The sequence below is a fragment of the Drosophila sulfurigaster genome, unplaced genomic scaffold, assembly GCF_023558435.1.
Source record: "Drosophila sulfurigaster albostrigata strain 15112-1811.04 unplaced genomic scaffold, ASM2355843v2 ctg21_pilon, whole genome shotgun sequence".
Lineage (NCBI taxonomy): Eukaryota > Metazoa > Arthropoda > Insecta > Diptera > Drosophilidae > Drosophila > Drosophila sulfurigaster.
In genome coordinates, this window is record NW_026909710.1 from 275,877 (window position 1) to 299,018 (window position 23,142).

General features: G+C 41.4%; 1 long non-coding RNA gene across 1 annotated transcript; it reads right to left on the bottom strand.

Moving 5' to 3' along the window:
- Positions 1-221: 221 nt before the first annotated feature.
- Positions 222-1,361, bottom strand: LOC133849875 (uncharacterized). Its single transcript, XR_009895493.1, has 2 exons — positions 899-1,361; positions 222-840 (listed from the first exon to the last, which is right to left on the bottom strand). It is a non-coding gene; the product is annotated as an uncharacterized LOC133849875 (long non-coding RNA).
- Positions 1,362-23,142: the final 21,781 nt, after the last annotated feature.

A 23,142-nucleotide genomic window follows, 5' to 3' on the forward strand; every position in this document is an offset into this window, starting at 1 on the left:
CCGTACTTACACATACTCATTATACGCTGATTTTTATACTGCATCGATATCGACAGGCCTGTGATGATTGATGAGTTGATGAGCTGGGTGAACTTCAAAAAGGATTAGAATATATAACAGCTTTGATATAATATTATATACATACCATACCCATATGAGGACTTACTATTGGATTATATCTAACTTAAAATATAATACTAAATATAAAATTTACATTTAAATTCAAATACGAATTATATTTCAATACTATTTTTAATTGAATTTACGTTACTTTGTTGAACATTTTATATGGCAAAGAAAAATCGTATACGAGAAAAGAAATAACAGCAACAAAGGCGACAGAGAGTGCAACAGCACTGTCGGCGGCGTCAGAAGCAGCAACGAAAATTAGCAGTGGCCTCCAGTGACAATCGCACTGTCAACACAACATCCAATCAGGGATGCGACGACGAGTGGTGCGGACTCGGCAACACTTAGCAGCGAGTCGTAGCAACGAGTCTGCGAAACGCGCAGCCGCAGCAGCGCATGGCGCAACTTCCACACTGGTAACGAGAAGTGGCCACGATCAGCTCAATGCTAATCCGTTCTATCTCAAAAGAGTTTATCCGAAGCTTGGGTTCCTTCTGGAACCGTTTTAGCAACGCATGGCGTCGCTTCTACAGCCTCTTGCTGTCTTTAAGTCACTAAACTGGTGACTCAAATGCAAATATCTAGGCATATGGTGGCAACTCCCTTTGCAAAGTTGTTGCCACGCCTTTTTGGCGCGGGGCCTCTGCAGTTGCAGATCAGTGGATGTGTGCTGTACTGTGGTCGTTGCCACGTGATTGCACACACAATAACCTACACCAGGAAAAACGTACCAATTAAAATTATGAAGTTTGGTTATCTCGCTACGTACCTTGTAAAACCAACAAGAGGGCCAAAGAAAATAAAAACAATGCACTTTGAAAAGTGCGCACTCCCGAACAACACCAATAAAATATATATATTATATTATGACGGATGCCGTCAGATTTATTTTTAATATTTTGGCTGCGGCACACTATCTTTGTAGCTTTCGAATTGAAAAGTGATGGTCTAGCCTAGATTAAGCGAGAATATCGATATTGCTTGATTATCTAAGTTAGATATCGATATTATTTAATACGATACTTATGTGAATGGCAAAAGTGATCCTGCCAACTCACTGCAAATATTCAATAGATAATTAATAATATACTAACATCTGTTGGCGAGTGCATCAATCATCGAATGCAGATGTTATCGCGAGCAGCTGTTAGCTTGCACAACAGTCGCGTCGCAAATATCGATACCGCCATACAATTTAAATTCAAATTTCAACTTAACGGACATTGCTCACCCCTACAATAGATAAACACAAGTGTTTATTAAAACGAGGAAAAACAATTGTTTCACGCTTTGATGTTAATGACTTGTATTCTAATGAAACATTTGATCTAAATCAATTCTTTCAAAGGCTTATTTCAAAAGCCGGAATGCATAAAATAACAAAAATGCGAATATCACCAAGTGAACAAATATTCGAATTTGTATCACTAAATGAATTTAAAACAAAGGGCAATCGAGTACTCCAAAAAGTAGAACTAGCTATTCTACAAAAGGTGATCATCATAGAAAAAAACGACGAAGCTCAAATTAAAGAAATTTTGACAAAATTCCATGATGATCCTATAGAAGGAGGCCATACGGGTATCGCGCGAACCCTGTCAAAAATCAAAAGATTTTATTATTGGCCACAAATGACTAAGACAATTTCAAAGTATGTAAAGACTTGTTTGAAATGCCAACAAGCCAAAACAACAACACATACCAAAACACCATTAACATTGACACCAACGCCAGCAACAGCATTTGATACCGTTTTAATTGATACCATTGGTCCATTACCGAAATCGGAAGACGGAAATGAGTATGCAGTTACAATCATATGCGATCTAACTAAGTTTTTAGTCACTATTCCATTACCGAATAAAAGTGCTAATACAGTTGCAAAGGCTATATTCGAATCATTTGTATTAAAGTACGGTCCAATGAAGACGTTCATTACGGATCAAGGTACAGAATACAAAAATTCACTTATAAACGAATTATGCAAATATATGCATATAGAAAATCTAACATCTAGCGCTCACCATCATCAAACTCTAGGAACAATAGAAAAGCCACCGAACTTTCAACGAATATATACGTTCATATATATCAGTTGACAAAAGTGATTGGGACATTTGGTTACCATATTTCACTTATTGTTTCAATACAACACCCTCAATAGCTCATGACTATTGCCCATATGAAGATTACCCAAACAATTTAAAGATTTCAGTAAAATAAACAAGATAGACCCAATATACAACATAGAAGACTATTTCAAAGAACTAAAATGCAGACTAGAAATGTCATACAATAGAGCTAGAAGAATGTTAGAAAAAGCAAAAGCAGATAGAAAATTAAGATACGATAAGAATATAAATAATTTTGATTTAAAAATAGGAGATAAAGTATTGCTTAAAAACGAAACAGGTCATAAGCTAGATAATAGATACGAAGGTCCTTACGACGTATTAGATATAGGATTAAATGACAACATAACTATTAAAATACAAAATAAGAAACAACAGGTAGTACATAAAGATAGGCTAAAAAAGCAAATATAGAACAAAAAAAAAGGTCTGATCAGCCAAAAGAAAAAAAATATATATAATTTAAAAAAAAAATTTTTTTTTTCGCTTTTGTTCATTTAAAACTGCGCCAATTTCTACGGTGGAGGGGGAACGTCTTCCCCTTCAGTCACCCCTGCCTATCGCCAGCACCTCCAAGGTTGCGCAGCGGGGCACGGGGGGCTGAAGGAGAAGGCCAAAAATAAGGCGGCGACCCGTATTCACGCAAGGCTTAGTGGCGTAGCAAACCTGTCCGTCAAGGACCAGGAGAGGCTTGCCTGGGCCAACACGTGGATGTGGAAAAACCAACTTAGCCCCCTTCCAAAATTCACTAAAGTGCAGACCGGTTCTACCGGCCCTGCCAACAACAAGGTGGAGTCCATGGCAAGCAGGCGCCAACGGTCCGCAGAGAGTCCCAAGCAAGGGGCCCCAGTTAGCAAGAGGCTGCGAGCACCTGGCTCCACCAACTCGGACTCGAACAAGACGAGACAGAGAGCAACGGTTGCTGAAACTGCCAGGCGGCATCTCGCCGTTGCTCTCATAGACAGAAGGGACCCTAACGGGAAAATGTCTGCAGAGCGGTGGCGGTTGACCCATAGTAAGCTGGTCGACGCACTGTTTGTCAGGATGGAGAATGTCCCAGACAGTCCAATGCCTACATTCGAAGGCACTGGCTGGATGAATGGTGTCAAGATCCTGACATGCAAGGACGACCCAACGTTGCAGTGGCTGCAAGTGACAGTACACAAACTGGACTGTGGGAGGGGGCCAAGCTGGACGTGGTGGACAGGAATAATATTCCGTCCATGCCGAAGGCGAAAGTCCTTTTCCCCATAGCTGTGCAGGGCGAGCGGGCGGCTTCAGCTGCTTAAAAAAGAGAACCCGGCCATACCGACGAGTGATTGGTCCGTGCTGAAGGTTGATGAACCTTTACCCAGTGGTGGGCAGCACGTGATCATTCAGATCAATAAGGAGGCCGAAGATCTGCTATGTATATAAACACAACGGGAAGATGGCGTGGGGCTTAGGGAGCGTGTACCTTCGCCTCAAGAAACGTCATCCGAACGACAAGGACACACACACGCTGAGGTCAGGGGAGGTTGAGGCAGATCTCGGTCTTGAGAGCGTGACCGACGACACCCAGCACCTCAGCTTGACTTCAAGACGGAGGAGGTGGGGGAGGAACTGTCCATGCAGACGGGCCCCCCCGCGAGTTTGATAACCTCTAATGAGTGTGCTGCAACTCAACCTCCATAAGTCCAAAACGGCTTCGGCGGAGCTACTCCTTGCCCTGGAGGAAGTGTCCGCCTACGCGGCTTTGGTCCAAGAACCGTGGATAGCGTCGGGCAACACGGTTGCTGGGCTGAAGTCGCTTATCTACGATCTGTACTTCCCGACATTGGTAAGTAGATCGAGAACTGTCATCCTTGTAAAAAAAAGGCTAAAAGCTCATCTACTACCTAATTACAGCAATGACGATCTTACCGTGGTGGTGCTGGAGAGCCGCGAGGGATGTTTGCTGCTGGCATTCTGCTACATGGCCCATGACATGCCGGCCCCACCTGACGAGCTGCGGAGGCTGGTGGACATGGTCTGCTCCTCCAAAAAGCATCTTATAATCGGAACGGACGCCAACGCCCACCATGGCGTATGGAGAAGTCCCTACATTAACGACAGGGGTGAGTCAGTTCTTGATTTTATCCATAACTATAAGCTTAGACTAGCCAACAGAGGTGAGGTATCTACCTGTGTAGGGCCCACCTCTTGTAATGTGCTGGACTTAACGATTGCGACTGAGTGTACCAATGTAGAAGAGTGGAGGGTCCTGGATAAACCCTCCTTCTCGGATCATAAGTACATTCAGTTTACCATTCCTTTTAATAGGGTACCTGCGGCTCAGCCGTTTAGAAATCCTCGAAATACCAACTGGGCGAAATTCTCTAGCCTTGTTTCCAAGTCTCTTGGTCCGCCGGGTAACATCAACTCGGTACAGGACCTAGAAACAAATGTCAATGTCCTCTCTGCAGGACTACTTTCCGCGTTTCGCCAATCCTGTAGGCTCTCAAGACCGACGAGAAGATCGAAGCCACCCTGGTGGAACCCAGATCTCACTTCGCTTCGTGGGGAGCTTACTAGCATGTTTCAACTTGCTAAGAAGGCGGACAACGAATATGTCTGGGACGAGTACAGGTCTCTCCTAAGGTCTTAGAAGAGGATGATCCGATCATCCAAAAGGTCTTCATGGAGAACCTTTTGCTCTGACCTGGACAACATCAAAGACACCTCCAGACTGAGGAAGCTGCTGTCCAAGCAGGCTTCCAGTCCTAGTCTGCTCAAGTCGGGCGATGGAGTGTGGACGGAGAGTAGCGCTAAAACTCTTGAAGCACTGCTCTCAACTCATTTCCCGGGATGTATTGGAATGGAGAACAGTGTCTGGCAGCTCCTTCCTAGTCTCCCAGTTATGAGACCCCCTGCCGGTCTAATTACAGTTAATAAAATAATTTGGGCTATCGACTCCTTTGCGAAGGTCAGGTCGCCAGGTCTCGATGGACTTTCGCCAGCAATGCTGCAAGCTAGCAAGCTCACGATTGTTCCGTGGCTATCGGGCATCTATTCGGCGTGCCTCGCATGGGGTCATATCCCCACTCTTTGGAGGACCTCGAAAGTCATTTTCCTGCCCAAGGCGGGTAAATGCAGTCATGTGGTCCCAAATGACTTCCGGCCTATCAGCCTAACCTCTTTCCTGCTAAAGACATTGACAGCTGTAGTAGCCTCCATCGAAAAAGCAGACCACTATAAAGAATATGCCTTGGGTGCATTTCTTGACATTTCAGGCGCCTTCAATAACGTCACCACTGACGCTATTATGAACGGCCTTACCACCAGCGATCTACAGGTGGGTCAACCGCCTTCTTTGTGACAGGCGGGTGGTGGCTACGTGGGGCGATGCAGCCATTACAAAGGAAGTGCGAGGTGGCACTCCCCAGGGTGGGGTTCTCTCGCCTCTCCTTTGGAATTTGGTCGTAAATGGCCTATTCAAAAATTTGCTAAACGGGCCCCCAAGTTAATTGCCTATGCCGACGACATAAGCATTTTGATAACTGGGAAGTGCCCAACCACCCTTAGTTCCGTAATGGAACTTACTTTGCGGGAAGTTAAAGCATGGGCCGAATCAGCCGGGCTCAGCATTAACGTGGACAAAACGGACCTTATCCTCTTCACGAAGAGGTATAAGGTACCTGCGTGGTCCCCCCCTAAAATAGGCTGCACCATACTAAAGCCGAGCCTAGCAGTAAAATACCTAGGTGTGGTCCTGGACAGCAAGCTGTCATGGAAGCTCAATGTGTTAGAAAGGGTGAAGAAGGCCACCGGAGCCTTGTACATAGCGAAAAAGATGCTTAGTTGCACTTGGGGCCTCTCTCCTAATCTAATGCGGTGGATATACATCTCAGTTGTTCGCCCTATCCTCACCTATGGTGTTCTAGTGGTGGCAGGCTACTGAAAAAGGACGTACCTATCCATCATGAAAAGGACACAGCGTCAAGCGCTACTGTGTATCACAGGCGCTATCAGGTCGACGCCAACTAAAACCCTCGAGGTAATAGCTGGCGTCGAACCGTTGAACCTATACGCGCAATCCATAGCCGCAAAATCGTCCCTAAGGATTTCCGCAACAGGCAATCTGGGTCTGTCAGGCTATGGTCACAGCGCCATTGGTAGGGAGACTAGTAGAGACTTGGACTATACTATCCCCCTACCAGTACAGACCATATTAAAACAATATTCTTGGAACCGGACTGCTGGCGGGAAGGGTTATGCATTCCCGAAGCCCTCAACCTCTTCGCCGACGGGTCGAAGATGGATGATGGTGTCGGAGCGGCCGTATACTGTCCAGACCCGGTCTCCAAACATTCCTATAAACTACCAGACCACTGCACCATCTTCCAGGCGGAAGTTTTTGACATTGGCAAGGCTGCCGAATTGGCTCGGGGTTTACAGCGTAATCATAACTCAATTAACATCTTTGTTGACAGCCAGGCTGCAATAAGATCAATATACTCCGATGTGGTCAAGTCCAAAGTTGTCCTGGACAGCAGAAGAGCAATAGAGTCGCTGAACGCATCTGCGGTCGTGCGTATCTATTGGATCCCAAGCCACCAGGGCATCGATGGCAACGAGATCTCAGACTCTCTCGCCAAAGAGGGAGTGGGGCTCGATGCCGGTAACATGTGCAATGTTCCGATATCCCTGCGAACTCTAGGCACAGAAATTGAGGTGCGCTCTAGACTTCAGTGGGACGCTAGCTGGCGCAATGCTAACTCGTGCAAAACTGCAAGGCTGATGTGTGCCTCTACTAACAAAAACTTAACCAATTTCGTCATGCAGCTTTCAAGGAAAGACTGCAGACTAATGCTAGGCATTTTAACTGGTCACTGTCTGTCGGCTGTCCATGATGTAAAGCTGGGTATCACGAACAGTGATCAGTGCAGGAAATGCAACGAGCCCGGGGTTAAGGAAACACTCGAGCATCTTCTCTGTAGATGCCCAGCGTTATCCCGACTCCGGTTGAAATACCTTAATTCGCCGTGCCACAACGATCTTCGGGGCATTTCACGGCTACCTCCTAGGATGCTGCTGGCTTTTGCCAAAAATGCATCCATACTGCGCGATTTCTGAGACGTAGATAGTAGGTCTATGCTTTGCCCCGTACAGGGGCAGCCGGTCCTACCTAAACCTAAACCTAATTAATTAAATTTTTTACCAGTTTTAATTTTAATTTATTAGAAAATTAAAATTAAAACTAAATTCCAAAAATGTATTTAACTTTCAAAAAAGATTGAACTTTAAATAATAATAATTGTATTATTTATATTTTCTCGAATTTTCTGAAATGTTATTGTTATCTTAAAATGTAAAAAACAAAATTTTAAAGTTCAAACTTTTTTAAATAGGGTTTTAAAAACTGCTTGCAAAAAGGAATTTGTAAATCATCAAAATCAATGCGCTATTAGATTTTACTTCTGTCAGTAAACTTAAAAGGGAATGAAAAAATTTAAATCGCATTAAAAAAATCAAAATATACATATATTCTCGATCGGGAGTTGAACCCGGACCCACATGTTGAGATTGCACACCACCAGCAGAGCCAACGCGGTCCTTGTGCAAGTGCCATTTAACTGCAAACATATAGAACGCGAGCAATTGTTGTTATCTTCATCTTCAAGACTTTCGTCGCGGCAAAACAAAATTGGCGTGCGCTAGCTGCACCGCACGTTGCAATACTTCACATGCATACACATACTGATATACGCCAGCATGTATGTAGATACATACACGCATACATAGAAACGAAAGCATAGCGCAACGAAATACGCCCGTGCTCATCGCTCCGCATTTGATCTGCGACTAAACTCAACGCTGCGCGCTGCGTTAGAACTTCCAATTTTCGAATGAGCCGAAGAAGCTCGGTGTTCGAATCGCAGCGCACGGCCCGACTGGGGCTGCAAAAATACTGTTTTTAATGATACCTTTTGGTTGTATGACTTGACGCATCTATGTATTGTATGGTTAGTGATAACACTTATTTGAAGGAAGTAAAAAAGCTGAAAAATTCCCCAATTTCCCATAATGGTTCAGTTATAGGTTTAAATGTTTCCTCCAAGCCAATACTGTTCTGACTTTTGAGTTGTTTAAGATTAGAACATTTTTTAGAGCAATTCGGCTTTTAGTTAATTTAAGTTAAAACTTTTTGATTCATTTTGTTGAAAATCCAATTAATCCAATTTAATCCGCACAGATAATGTATTGTTGAGCACGGCGACTTTTCGTTCTTCAATCCTTTTGATGTATCACTTAATCAGTTTTATATATTGTTATTTAGTTTATTTATATTTTATTCAGCAACTAGCGGACACGTCTTTATCCTTCGATGGTTAACGACGAAACAGGAAGAAGTTTAGAAAAAGTGAGGCCATATAAGGCCAAACATCAATCGATATTCGATATCTTTATACATATATAATATATACTGTTTTAACATTTTAGTGATGAGATGCTCCGATAATATATGTAAATATACTGTAATTGCATCCAATGTGATGCTTAATTTCCACACATTTTGATTCAAATTTATCTCATTCAACTTTTAGTGGATCAGTGACTATTCAGTCTTGTGGTCATTAGTGTACTGTGATCTATTTTACAAAACATAATCATATATATCAATAAACAGATACATCTGCCTTACCATGTTTTGATGAAGAGAGCTGGTTGTACAGATCAGCTATCTGACTTTTAAACAGATCAGCTAGCTGTTCTTTTAAACATACTTGGTTGTATACATCAGGTATCCGGTTCTGATAACGGACCTGTTTCTGTTAGCAGACCTGTTAAATTTCCCATACCCCATTTAAAAATGATGAAATTAAATTTCAAATACATTCACGCTGAAAAATTCCCCAATTTCCCATTCCTAATGAAAATTTCGAATTTAAATTTCAATAACATTTATTTTAATTTGAAGTAAGTAAGTATTTGAAGTAATAAAGTTGGAAAAGAAAGCTGAAAATTCCCCATTCCCCATTTAAAAAAATTGTAAATTTAATATTCAATTGAATTTATTGTTGTTCTTTTATTTTCTTTTTATACAATTACATTTTCATTTGGAAAGAAATTGTTCCATTATCCAGTTTTGTTAGAGAATAATTATTCGAATTTAAATCTTTAATGTGCTCATCACTAATTACGTCATACCGAGTCGGGAGGTAAATATAATGCTGTTACAATGTTAATTTTATGGAATTTGTATTAAATTTACTTGGAACCCTAGACGCTTCGAGGATTTTATAGTCCACATTCCTTAGTAGAGCGGTGGTTAAAGAGTGCTTCTTTTTATCCCTTATTTGATTCAAAAATTCCTCCGTTGGGCAAATGTCGATGTCGTCAGAGAGAAGTTTGAGGTCCTCAGCATAAGGAGTATTCAGAAGATTAACTTTGGAGAAGTTAATTTCCACTCCCTTAGTCGGCACCATTGATGGGTTCATCCTGGATATGCTGTGATTTTATGTGTGTGTGCTACACTACATCGCGTCCAGCCGATTTTCAGCTTGCCCAGCTGAGTGATTTTTGTGGCCCGTATTGGAGGCACCAGGACCGTCGCCGCCTGAGTGTTGGCGTAGGCTGGTTGTATGCTCTTTACTTGGCACAGATTAGCCTGCACGCCAACTTGCTCTACCATCGCTTTTACCACCTCCTCTTTGCTTGACTGTTCGTTCAGGTCTCTGACAACTAGATGCGTGAGCTGAGACAAAGTGCGCACCTTTTGCACAGTCTCCTAACACTTGCTCGATCTCAGGGGAGGTTGAGGCAGATCTCGGTCTTGAGAGCGTGACCGACGACACCCAGCACCTCAGCTTGGCTGATGAGACGGAGGAGGTGGGGGAGGAACTGTCAATGCAGACGGGCCCTCCCCGCGAGTTTGCTAACCTCTAATGAGTGTGCTGCAACTCAACCTCTATAAGTCCAAAACGGCTTCGGCGGAGCTAGTCCTTGTCCCGGAGGAAGTGTCCGCCAACGCGGCTTTGGTCCAAGAATCGTGGATAGCGTCGGGCAACATTGGTAAGTAGATCGAGAACTGCCATCCTTGTAAAAAAAGGGCTAAAAGCTCATCTACTACCTAATTACAGCAATGACGATCTTACCGTGGTGGTGCTGGAGAGCCGTGAGGGACGTTTGCTGCTGGCATTCTGCTACATGGCCCATGACATGCCGGCCCCACCTGACGAGCTGCGGAGGCTGGTGGACATGGTCTGCTCCTCCAAAAAGCATCTTATAATCGGAACGGACGCCAACGCCCACCATGGCGTATGGAGAAGTCCCGACATTAACGACAGGGGTGAGTCAGTTCTTGATTTTATCCATAACTATAAGCTTAGACTAGCCAACAGAGGTGAGGTATCTACCTGTGTAGGGCCCAGAAGCAACTCAATGCGTCTGTTGTCCCCAAATCAGCATGCGTACACAAAGGGCAAGTCCATTAAGACAGCTGTCCATGCTCTAGTAGCCTCCATCGAAAAAGCAGACCACTATAAAGAATATGCCTTGGGTGCATTTCTTGACATTTCAGGCGCCTTCAATAACGTCACCACTGACGCTATTATGAACTGCCTTACCACCAGCGATCTACAGGTGGGTCAACCGCCTTCTTTGTGACAGGCGGGTGGTGGCTACGTGGGGCGATGCAGCCATTACAAAGGAAGTGCGAGGTGGCACTCCCCCAGGGTGGGGTTCTCTCGCCTCTCCTTTGGAATTTGGTCGTAAATGGCCTATTCAAAAATTTGCTAAACGGGCCCCCAAGTTAATTGCCTATGCCGACGACATAAGCATTTTGATAACTGGGAAGTGCCCAACCACCCTTAGTTCCGTAATGGAACTTACTTTGCGGGAAGTTAAAGCATGGGCCGAATCAGCCGGGCTCAGCATTAACGCGGACAAAACGGGCCTTATCCTCTTCACGAAGAGGTATAAGGTACCTGCGTGGTCCCCCCCCCCTAAAATAGGCTGCACCATACTAAAGCCGAGCCTAGCAGTAAAATACCTAGGTGTGGTCCTGGACAGCAAGCTGTCATGTAAGCTCAATGTGTTAGAAAGGGTGAAGAAGGCCACCGGAGCCTTGTACATGGCGAAAAAGATGCTTAGTTGCACTTGGGGCCTCTCTCCTAATCTAATGCGGTGGATATACATCTCAGTTGTTCGCCCTATCCTCACCTATGGTGTTCTAGTGTGGTGGCAGGCTACTGAAAAAAGGACGTACCTATCCATCATGAAAAGGACACAGCGTCAAGCGCTACTGTGTATCACAGGCGCTATCAGGTCGACGCCAACTAAAACCCTCGAGGTAATAGCTGGCGTCGAACCGTTAAACCTATACGCGCAATCCATAGCCGCAAAATCGTCCCTAAAGATTGCCGCAACAGACAATCTGGGTCTGTTAGGCTATGGTCACAGCGCCATTGGTAGGGAGACTAGTAGAGACTTGGACTATACTATCTCCCTTACCAGTACTGACCATATTAACACAATATTCTTGGAACCGGACTGCTGGCGGGAAGGGTTATGCATTCCCGAAGCCCTCAACCTCTTCACCGACGGGTCGAAGATGGATGATGGTGTCGGAGCGGCCGTATACTGTTGAGACCCGGTCTCCAAACATTCCTATAAACTCCCAGATCAATGCAGCATCTTCCAGGCGGAAGTCTTTGCCATTGGCAAGGCTGCCGAATTGGCTCGGGGTTTACAGCGTAATCACAACTCAATTAACATCTTTGTTGACAGCCAGGCTGCAATAAGATAATATACTCTGATGTGGTCAAGTCCAAAGTTGTCCTGGACAGCAGAAGAGCAATAGAGTCGCTGAACGCATCTGCGGTCGTGCGTATCAATTGGATCCGAAGCCACCAGGGCATCGATGGCAACGAGATCGCAGACTCTCTCGCCAAAGAGGGAGTCAGGCTCGATGCCGGTAACATGTGCAATGTTCCGATATCCCTGGAACTCTAGGCAGAGAAACTGAGGTGCGCTCTAAACTTCAGTGGGACGCTAGCTGGCGCAATGCCAACTCGTGCAAAACTGCAAGGCTGATGTGTGCCTCTACTAACAAAAACTTAACCAATTTCGTCATGCAGCTTTAAAGGAAAGACTGCAGACTAATGCTAGGCATTTTAACTGGTCACTGTCTTTCGGCTGTCCATGCTGTAAAGCTGGGTATCACGAACAGTGATCAGTGTAGGAAATGCAACTAGCCCGGGGTTAAGGAAACACTCGAGCATCTTCTCTGTAGATGCCCAGCGTTATCCCGACTCCGGTTGAAATACCTTAATTCGCCGTGCCACAACGATCTTCGGGACGTTTCACGGCTACCTCCCAGGATGCTGCTGGCTTTTGCCAAAAATGCATCCATACTGCGCGATTTCTGAGACGTAGTTAAGCTACCGGTACAGCTACGGACCTCCACTGGTCTATGCTTTGCCCCGTACAGGGGCAGCCGGTCCTACCTAAACCTAAATCTTTGTATGGGCAAAAACGCCTACTTACTAGGGGTCTGAGTTGCTTTGGCTGACAATCTGGTATATTGTGCCGTCCATGGCATATTTTGAATGCGGTGCTATATCGATATACCACATTTACCATTTGGTATATTTTTAGTATATTTGCAGTATATTCGGTATATTTTGAGAAAAATACCGCAAAATACATTTCTTTTATTCAAAATGGGTAGCGGGTATCTCACAGTAGAGTACACTCGACTGTAGCTTTCTTACTTGTTTTATGGTGAATTGGTAAAAAAGGCCTACTTACTAGGGGTCTTAGTTGCTTTGGCCGACAATCTGGTATAGTGTGCCGTCACTGGTATATTTGGAATGGGGTACTATATCGATATAACAAATATACCAATTGATATATAATATTTTTAGTATTTTTGTAGTATTTTCGGTATATTTTGAAAATAAAACCGCAATATTTTGCTATTATTCAAAATGGATAGCGGGTATCTCACAGTCGAGCACACTCGACTGTAGCTTTCTAACTTGTTAAAGATTCGTTTTGGTTGTCTGAAATGACGCATCTTCGAGTGCTCTAAGGCTGTCAAACACCATTGAATAGTGGTCTGCAGCTCCTGAATAGCGGAACCCTACTCTTGCCCAATGGCGGGCAAATTAAACAAAATTCGAAGCTGACTGTTTACGAACAACCGCTTGTTCTCGAAACGCTCAGTCAGGCTAGACCAAGCCGACTAAAACCCTTCATTTGTCAAAGGAGACTTTGAAACAATTGCATGGGCTTCACCGCTGGTCTTGGAGTTGATATGGAATAATTTCTCAACTTCCGACAGTCTCGGGTTCTGGGTGTATATAGCCGTGAATAAATCCCGGAAGGTGGGCCAGCGAGTGTAATCGCCTCCGAAAACTTATACGGAGGCACGGAGGTAATCGACACGCTGTGTCAGTGTTGCCAGCTTAGCCTATTTCAGGCTAGATCTAGCCTATTTTTAAAAGATCAATGTTTTGCTGGTTCTTTTTTGCCGATTGTTACGTGAAATTTATTCATATGATCGTGCTTTCTGATCGATAGTTTTTTTGGATGGTGCGATATGTTATCGCATTATGTTCTTTGATCTCTAATAATTAATTGTGAAATAAAAGTGAATCGAAGCGTACGTGCCAAAATGCCAAAAGCCATTTACAAACAATTATTTCGCGATGCTTGGTTGGAAAACAGTGAGTTTAAGGACTGGCTACGGAAAATGCCAGCTGATCCAGCCCAGGCATTTTGTTGCTATTGTAAATGCTCAGAAGCAGCTAAGGTATACGACATACGGCAACATGCGGTGTCCAAAAAACATATTTCGACAATGGGCGCAATTGGTAAAACACAAAAACTAAGTTTTCCTTCCAAATGCTGGAAGACAGAGGAGCAGGAAGCTGCACTATGTTTGTATGTGGCTGAGCACATGGCAATATCACCTGTGGACCACTTGTGGAAATTGTGTGTAAAACAATTTAAAGCGTGCAGTGCAGCCGCACAAATACAGCTTGGACGGACGAAGTGCACGCAGATTATAAACAATGTGTTGGCAGTGCACTTCATGGAAGACTTATTGATGGATATTGGATCATCGAAATATAGTTTGCTTCTGGATGAGTCAACCGACATCAGTGTGACGAAATTGATTGGTAAATATAACATTATTTTGCTTTATAATTTGTTAAAATATATTTGTATGTGTTCATAAATTAATTGCCTTCGTTCTATATATGTGCATTTTACAACTTTTAAGGAATCGTTATAAATTACTTTAGTGTAAGAAAGCAAAGTATGGTGTCTACTTTCCTGAGTTTAGCAGACCATTTGAAGCTAGAGTTACAGAAAAAAATTTAAACATTCCAAATATGATTGGGCTTGGAACCGACAACGCCAATGTGATGACAGGATCCAAAACGAGCGTATACACTGAATTAAAAAAAAGTGTGCCTACTTTAATATTAATTAAGTGTGTACAATTGGCTGTAAATCAGGCGTGCAAAGGTAGTATGCCGGAGGCTTTGGAATTTCTTGTGGCGGATACCTCTTCCTGGTTTGCGAAAAGATCGCAACGCTAAATGAACTACAAAAAAATATATGAATGTATAAATAATGATCAGGTATATATGTACATGTGAAGTAAACAGTAAATCGTGTTCGTCCAACAAACTGTCTAACATAACAAAAATCTAACGTCTAATTTCTGTACTCGTCCTAAAAGCTGGTTAGTAGATTAATTGTTAATATTTGCTTATTAAAACATGTATTGCCTGACGTATTAACTTTATTCGTTTGACTCACTGACTCTTTAATTTATTTCAGACTCCATTAAAAATACCCAGAGTTTGCGATACCAGATGGCTATCAATAGAACCCGCAGTAACTAGGATTTCACATCAGTGGTCGGAGCTCAAATTGCACTTTGCCTTAGCTGCCAGTTCCGAAAAATGCCACAAGTCCAAAATTTTGCATGATTTATATAACGATGAAACTAATTTGTTGTATTTATTGTTTTTGCGACCGATTTTAAATGATAAGCAAAAGCTCAAAAAATTGTTTCAAAGTGAACGGCCGGAATCTTCTAAGTTATTAAGTGAGCTTAAGACAAGCATTAATTCACTAAAAGAAAAAATCATACCTCCGGATATAAATATTGACATCTTTAAAGATGATTTTACGCATATTACAGTACAAGATTTGTATTTGGGATATGCTTTTGAACAAAAGATAAAATCTTTTGAATGCAAAGAGCAAGAACCGGAAATAAGGCAGGTTTGCGTTAATTTTGTGAAACGATTAATAATGCAACTCCGTGAAAGGTACGAATAAGCTGCAGTTGATTAGATTATCACTATATTTATAATACACTTTTCCATTTTAGACTTCCCGACAACTTCAATATTTTAAAGAAGGTCAATATATTTGCAGTGGATAATATACTGCGACCCCACAAAAATATATTTGATTTCATAAATATTTTTTGAATATTTTAAAATAACTGATATCGATGAATTAAAATCACAATTGGACAAAATTCACCTGATAAAATGGGAAAAAACAGAAGAATCGATGCAATTTTGGGCAGAGGTGCTAGGGTATAGAGACGCAGGAAACAACAACCCCTTTAAGGTGCTTGCATTATTTGCCATCCAGTTGTTTTCCCTGCCATAGTCCAATGCAGAGGTGGAACGAGTGTTCAGCCAAATGAACATAGTGAAGTCAAAATTGCGCAATAAAATGGCATTAATAAGCTTGAATGCAATATTGAGCATAAGGTTTGTTTTTAAATTGTGTCAAACTTATTTATATTTTAATAATAATATATTTCAATGTTACGGATATGGGTTACGAAGACACAATGAATGCTGTCATACCTTTTCGTTGCCACAAAAGTATCTTGCCCAAATTTAAAAAAAAAAAGACAAATATATGAATGACGCGGAGAACGACGATATTGAAAGTTTGTTAACGTGTTTAATATAATAAAAACATGAAAATTACTTTAATTTGGTAGATATTATTGGATTTAGATATATAGCTTATTTTTCAGCATATTTTTCTGAATTTTAGCCTATTCTAGCCTATTTTTACCCAAAATCTAGCTATTTGCGAGCTCAATACCTGGCAACACTGCCCTGCACGGCTTGTGGTTGTACGGGTGTACGGGGGGTGAGCGCTTGGGATGCGTTGGCTATTTGCTCACCTAACTGAGCTGTACACTGCTCGTAGACAGCATAACAGTAGGCTGGCCTGAATAGTAGGGAGCTCTTCTGTCGTCATCTCCACAGACGTGACGCAAGAGTAAGCTTCATACTCTTTCTCGACCTTTTCCCACGCATCTGGTAACTTCGGACTTGGCACGTGTATAGGGACGGGCTATCAGCCGAAGGCTTGTTAACTCATGCCGCAAAGTGACTGATACGATCAGCCGGGGCGATGAATTTTGTCAACGCTGTGTCTACTATATTTTGTGCCATCCTTCCCTGAGAGCGAGTGACAATTGGGAGTCGAGGGATTGGGACGAAAGGAACCTTGGTCTTAGGATCAAACGGAGGATGAGTAAGATCAGAGGCTTGGATTTGATTTCAAGCCTGATACCAGAAGCGGGCGAAACGCTAGCTGACCGTAACACCAAATCGCCCACTGTGCGTAAGGGGACTTCCCTTTTCGATTGCGAATGAATCGTCGATGTGCTGGATGGGCAAAGCCGATTCCTTCTTGGATCTAGGTAAAGGGGGGCTGATAGAAGTTCTAGCGGCGCTAGTAGAGGGCACGGACAATCGAGCTTTACTCTTATCGGGGTTGCCCGATGACATGCTACGCAAAGAGGATGAAAAACTAACTCGACGCTCTTACAGTCCGACAAGGATACGGACTGTATACTAAATTCTCTCAAAACCGAAAAATCAAGAAAATATACCAAAAAATACCAAATGTAAATTGGTTTATTTTGCCTGAAATCGACCCAAACAATATTTAAATAATAAAGTATGGGTACACCTGCGTCACCACAACATTTGGTATGCATGTGTGTTTTTCGTGAGCGCAAGTGCAAGTGCAATTATAGTGAAAAGTGGAAACTATATATTGTATACTACATATGTATATACATATGTATATGCACAAATATTATAACTCCGATCCAAGCTGTGTAGTGTGCAAGCATTATTTCTTTGCGTTTGTCCGATTTACATACATATGTACATACATAATTGTATGTCACAAATTAACTCACAATAAGCGCCGGGCTTGAAACATACACACACACGTTTTGTATTCTCCCTTGTTCGCAAGCGCACCGGCTTGCAGCAGCCCTTGCTCTCTCTCTCTCTCTCTCCATACATACATACATACGTGCACTTCGCTTGCTCAAACGTTTGGCAGCGTAGTGCAGACATACATACATACGTACATACTGCTTTGCATGCTGTAACAGCGTGCACAAGTACTTCTGCGAATGAAGTGATAGATTGGCAGGGCAGCGGTAGTCGCACTCGACATACCCTACCCTTTTCTTCCAAGTCATATATTCTTTGTGTGTTTACCATTAGAGCGAAACTCAGCTCATTTGTCTGTGTATGGGCTTTAGACGTGTGTGCAGAGTTTCCATAAGCCGGTCACGTTTTTAAGACGCTCCACTATGGTCCAGCCGACCACTTTTCTTGATGTTTCCATCAACTCGCGAACGAAGCAAGATATTTTGAATCTGTTTTTTTATTGGATAAATGTAACTAATTGGAAGTAGATTTGAAAAAAAAAATATGGGTGTGGCACCGCCTTTTTTTTTATTCACCTCTGAATTTCTAGAGTAAGTAAAAAACAATTGTTTTAACATTTTACTATAAAATAAGGATGTAATATGTCATATAACAAAAAAATATATATATATTCAAACAAAAATCTAGTAAATAAAATAAGGCTTCCACAAAGAAAAATCAGTTTTAGTGAAGGGGATCTGAAATATGCAAATTTAAAATTAGTTCTGGATGTAACGAAATTTATTTATTTATGTTTGAAATTAACGAATTAGCCTAAGAAACAAAATGATAATCTGGTAACTCTATGTTAAGCATTAATTGATATGGCATCCTTGTAATGAATTTCATCATATGTATACATAGAATGTTGTGAAATAAAGAGTTTGCTTTGAGTCGTGAAGTCGTAAAGAACACAGCAAATGAATTGGCTGTATAATAAACATTTATTATAATTTCCGCGTAATTAACCCTTGTCTTTTTATTTGCACTATTGCGATCTGATCGTTGGACCAAATTCCAACAGGTTATGGGCCCAGTATCCCTAGTGCAAGTAAATTAGACAGAAAGTTGTAATGACTGTCCCACCGTTGTAGGGCCAAATTCCAAATTCTTGCAATATCAGCCCCTTGTTGGGTGCCAGAATTACTTGCAGCATGCCGCGCCGCTACACTGCTTTTTTCCCTATTTGCGTGTGCGGCTTCTCGATCATCATCACCAGCCGAGCGGGACCCTTTGAACCCTTAGCTCTTCCGGGATGTGGGGGGGTTGTTGCTGTCACTGATGATCGCTATGCTTGCGGTGAATTATTATAGAGTCCCTCATCAAATATGCATGAAACGATCCTCATGCGAATACAGCAAAAAGGCATATAAGCCTAAAACAAAACCAAGCAAACTATGGCCAATTAAACAAACTAATTTGAAACTGAAAAGAAAACTCACAAGAATAGTAGTGTACCTAAATGGAGAGGACGAAGGTGTTGATGTCACTCTCCTTGTTCGCTACCCACCCAGCCATAGTCTTCTAATGTATTTTTAAGTGAAGACCCCAAACGCAGCTTTTTATTTACCCCTTCTTATGCTCCCATGTCATCAGAAAAGAAAACTTAGTATTTCATCATCGTTATAAAATTTAATTATTCAAGCAGAAATAACGGAAATTCAACATATGCATAATAATGAATAGTTATTTTAACAAAATGTATCCAGATTTGCCAAATAAACTAGAGTATAACTTAGTATTAGAATATGTGTACAAGTATAATGATCAATATGAGTGGCCGTACAGATGTATAAGAAAGTCGTTCAAATATTCAGAATTTTTAATGTGTTTAGGCTACTGCATGCGAAATAGTATCTAAAATTTTTATACATTTTATACTATTTTATTTTAGTTGTAATTAATTGTTCATTTCATTTTCATATTTCATGTTTCATATTTTAGGTTTTTGCTCACAGCAACGAGGTTTGAGAACAATTGAATTTGGTAGAGCAAATACGTATGAGAGCAAGTAGGTTTTAGAACAACTTCATTTGGTAGCGCAAGTAAGTATGTATGACAGCAAGTAGGTTTTAGAACAACTTCATTTGGTAGCGCAAGTAAGTATGTATGAGAGCAAGTAGGTTTTAGAACAACTTCATTCGTACAGTTTTGTATTATTTTATTTCACTGAGCAGTTTAATATTATTGTGTGGTTTTATTTTGTAATGTTCACTGACTGTTATATATTGTGTATTTGTTTTATTGTCATTTAAATACTATTGCAAAATACACTTGACAAAACATTTATTCTTATTTCTTTTCTCCGCGCCTGAAAAAGAAATCGCAATAGCGATACATGGCAATAAAATACGAATATTAATGAAAAGGCAATCAGTTAACTCATTTCTGCTTTTTCTTTATTTTTGTCTTGATTAATCTGGACTAGGCAGATGAATTAACTGATGCACTTGTCATCGCAAATCAAGGCAAATACATAACAAGGGATAGAATAATAAATGCAAAGAAAAGTGCGCAAGCCGCCGGCAATCACAGCGCGGCTACACTGGCCAACACAAAAGTGTTAACGATGTGGTAGCTAACGCCTTGCGACTTCCTTTTCTCACTCACCCAATTTTCCTCGATGAAGGCCTTCTCGACGATGGTGTTGTTGGGTTTGTTTAAATTTTTTTTTTATTTTAAATTATTTTACCAATTTATGATTTGCACTTGATTGTTTTATGACACTTTGTTTTTGTACGTTATTAGGCACAGAAAAAACAACAAAAATGTTCTGTCGAGTGTAGTCTTTTTATTTTTTTTTCTCTTAACTTTTTTTTTTTACACACACAATATATATTTCACTGCTTCAGTTTTTTTTCTGGTCTTTTGCTCACGTTGTTCGCCAACTTTTTATGCTTTTAATGACTCTTTTTCTTCTATGCTCATATGATTTTGGGCTTTCAGTATCTTAATGATTTTAACTGAGATTCAGCCGCAATGTTGTTCGGTTTTTTTAAAGCGATTTGCACTCTATGCACACACTTGCACTTCTATTTCTGTTACATTTATTATTTTATTAATTATTTAATTGATTATTTATTTGTTGTCTGCTCCCTGCTGCTGCTGTCGGTCGTCGCCTTAGCCAGTTGGCTGGTAGCAAAGATTATTTTTTCCTGTGTATATATAAGTGGACACCTGATTTAAACAATTTTTTATGAAATTTTTGCAACTAATTATTTTTTTCCTATTTTTATAATATTTACCTTGCCTGGACGGCACTTTGAAGTATTAGCACAATGCCAGCGTTTTGCGGCAAAAGCGGCGGGGATGGACAAAATTATCCAAGATTAATAATTTTTTTTTTCTTCTTGGCCACGAGGCCTTATTTCTTTTGATGTTCTGGGTGGATATACAGAATTTCTAGGGCGTCTGCTTCCTTTGCGATCTTGATTGAAAAAGATCTAACCTTGCTAGTGCAGATCTTAACCAGCCCAAGTGAGAGCGAAATTCACCACATGGTGAATTTACATCTGTCACTTACAACGCTGTAACTCTCCACTGTCACCCACATATCTACGTACGCCTATGCGCGCCTAACTATTTAAATTCAAATCCTAACGTATTATTTATTTTTGGGGTTATTTTAAGTTTTTAAATTTTATTGTTGTTTTTTATGTATGTATGTACTGTATGGGTCCATTACAAAACCAGATAATCTAACGAGTCTACGAGGCACGATTAGATGGAATTAGCTGCGTAAATCTTTGGTGTGATATGTGCCGATTTCTTTGTCTTGCAATGTTTCCAAGATATAGTATGCAGTACCTACTTTCTTCTTTATTCGACACTTGGTAAACTGCGAACCTAACTTTTTGTTGAAATTGTTCGAGAAATTGCTCAAATAAAAGTTTCTTTTAAACACCTCTTGGCCTTCTTTAAAAGCAACTGGCTTTGCTCGCAAATTGTATTGCGTAGCGTTACGTTCATAAGCAGCACGACTATTTTGTTTAATATCCTCTCGCAACAATTGTATCTGATCCCTTGGATTCAGCAGGGGTGACTCTTCTAATACAGATAATTTTTTCAGTAACTTGTAATCACCAGCATGGTTGATCATATTAAATCCGAATAAAGCTTTATACGGCGAACATCCAATCGCTTGATGTAAAGAAGATCGTAGAGCTGAAGAAATATGGGTCAAGTTTGTATCCCACTCTGTCTGATCAGTTCGAAGATACGAGCGAACAGCTGCTAGCAAAGAGCGATTAACCCTCTCGGCAGCATTGCTTTGAGGCGAATATAAAGCAGTGCAAGTATGAATTATTCCAAACTTTGTTAAAAATGATTTAAATTCATTCGATTTGAATTGAGATCCATTGTCACTTACAATGATCTCAGGAACACCAAACTCTGCAAAGATTCGTTTTCCAAGAAATTCGTTAACAGCTGCTGTTGTGAATTTTTTTAACGGACATAGCCAATGATATCGGCTGAAATGATCAAGGACGATGAGCAGCCCAATATGACCCTTCTTGCTTCGTGGATAAGGACCAAGTATGTCAATATATAACTTTTGAAAAGGCCTACACGATATACTTTGCTGACCCATTGGAGGTCGTAACGTCATATTTGGCGCTTTCGTTTCTTTGCAAACATCACATTCACGCACATATTCCCGCACCTGTTTAGATAGACCTGGCCAATACAAGTGCCTTCGCAATCGTTCAATAGTTTTCTGCATTCCACCGTGAGAAGATATGACGCAATCATGCGCTTGCCGAATAGCTGCAACTCGTAATGACTCCGGCACCCATAACTTCCAAACATCCATATCTTGAACTGCGTTTCCCGATGGGTGCTCGGTGCGAATGTAGACATATTTATCTACAGCCTTCAAATCAGGGAATTTCTCAGTATTCGCGTCCACTAAGTCTTTTAGTTCTACGTATTCAGCCTCAAAAATGCTGGAGAATCTAAATCAATTTCTGGACCTATCCATTCGACGCTATCAATCTCTGCTTCACTAATTCTTGACAATGCATCTGGAACAACGTGATCCTTGCCTTTTCGATGCGAAATGGTCAACTTAAACGCTTGTAAACGAAGAATCCATCTAGCCAATCTGCCAGATACATTCTGCTGTCGCATTAGCCATAAGAGACTCGCATGATCCGTCACTACTTCGAATGGTTGTAGTTCGAGATAGCATCTAAATTTTTCAACGGCTAAAATTACTGCAAGACACTCTCTTTCTGTAACGCTGTAATTTCTTTGAGTTTTCGACAATTTTTTTGACATAAATGCCAGTGGCCGTTCCTCTCCTGTATCTGAAAGTTGCACTAATACAGCACCAATACCATGATCGCTGGCATCGCAATGTAAGAAAAATTTTCGAGAAAAATCTGCATTTTGCAGCACTGGAGCGGTAGTTAACAATGTCTTTAACCTATCCATTGCTTCCTGGGCTTCTAACGACCATTTAAAGCATTTTTTTTGTTTTCAACACTTCGGTAATGGGACACGAAATTTCAGCAAAATCTTTAATGAATCTTCGGTACCAACCACAAACTCCGAGGAAACCTCGAACTTGCTTCAAGTTCTTGGGAGTAGGCCAGTTTAGTACACAAGATATTTTCTCTGGATCG